The 950-nt window shown below is 38.4% G+C and overlaps 1 non-coding gene across 1 annotated transcript; it reads right to left on the reverse strand.

Moving 5' to 3' along the window:
• Positions 1-549: 549 nt before the first annotated feature.
• Positions 550-656, reverse strand: LOC139869727 (small nucleolar RNA R71). Its single transcript, XR_011766310.1, has one exon. It is a non-coding gene; the product is annotated as a small nucleolar RNA R71 (small nucleolar RNA).
• Positions 657-950: the final 294 nt, after the last annotated feature.

Consider the following 950-nt stretch of genomic DNA (forward strand, 5'->3'; position numbering starts at 1 on the left):
GAACCCGACCTCACAATTGAGAATCCGGAGAATATTCAGGGACAATTCATAGATCCTGAAACATTAATCTTTCCTCCGGAACCACCAATCATTCAAACGGAGATTGTCGAGGAACGAACCATTAAATCAGAATCCTCTAGTGATTCAGATTCAACAAATTCAATCATGGAGAATCTGGAACCTCTAAGTATGGAAGACCGAATGCGAGCTAAACACACTAGCCAAGGTCACGCAATTACTCAACCTGACATTAATGCGCCAGATTATGAAATCAAAGGACAAATTCTACACATGGTGACTAATCAATGCCAATTTAGTGTTGCGCCGAAGGAAGATCCAAATGAACATCTTCGTACATTTAATAGGATCTGCACTCTATTTAAAATAAGAGAAGTTTAAGATGAACAGATATATCTCATGTTATTTCCCTAGACTTTAAAGGGAGAAGCCAAAGATTGGTTAGAATCGTTACCTGAACGGGCGATTCATACATGGGACGTTTTAGTTGAAAAATTTCTTAAACAATTCTTTTCGGCATCTAAAGCCGTGAGACTTCAAGGAGAAATTGTTACGTTCACACAGAAGCCAGATGAAACTCTATATGAAGCATGGACAAGATTTGGAAAGTTATTAAGAGGATGTCCGCAACATGGTTTAGACACTTGTCAAATAGTACAAATATTCTACCAAGGATGCGACATCACTACAAGGAAAGACATCGATATAGCAGCTGGTGGTTTCATTATGAAGAAAACCGCAACTGATGCTTACAAAATTATTGATAACACTGCTTCCCACTCACATGAGTGGCACCAAGAAAAAGATATCGTTAGATCATCTAAAGCAGCTAGAGCCAATTCTAGCCATGACTTTGATTCCATTTCTGCAAAGATAGATGCTGTCGAGAGACGAATGAAAAAGATGACTAAAGATATCCACTCAATACGAAT

Source organism: Rutidosis leptorrhynchoides, chromosome 9, assembly GCF_046630445.1.
Source record: "Rutidosis leptorrhynchoides isolate AG116_Rl617_1_P2 chromosome 9, CSIRO_AGI_Rlap_v1, whole genome shotgun sequence".
NCBI lineage: Eukaryota > Viridiplantae > Streptophyta > Magnoliopsida > Asterales > Asteraceae > Rutidosis > Rutidosis leptorrhynchoides.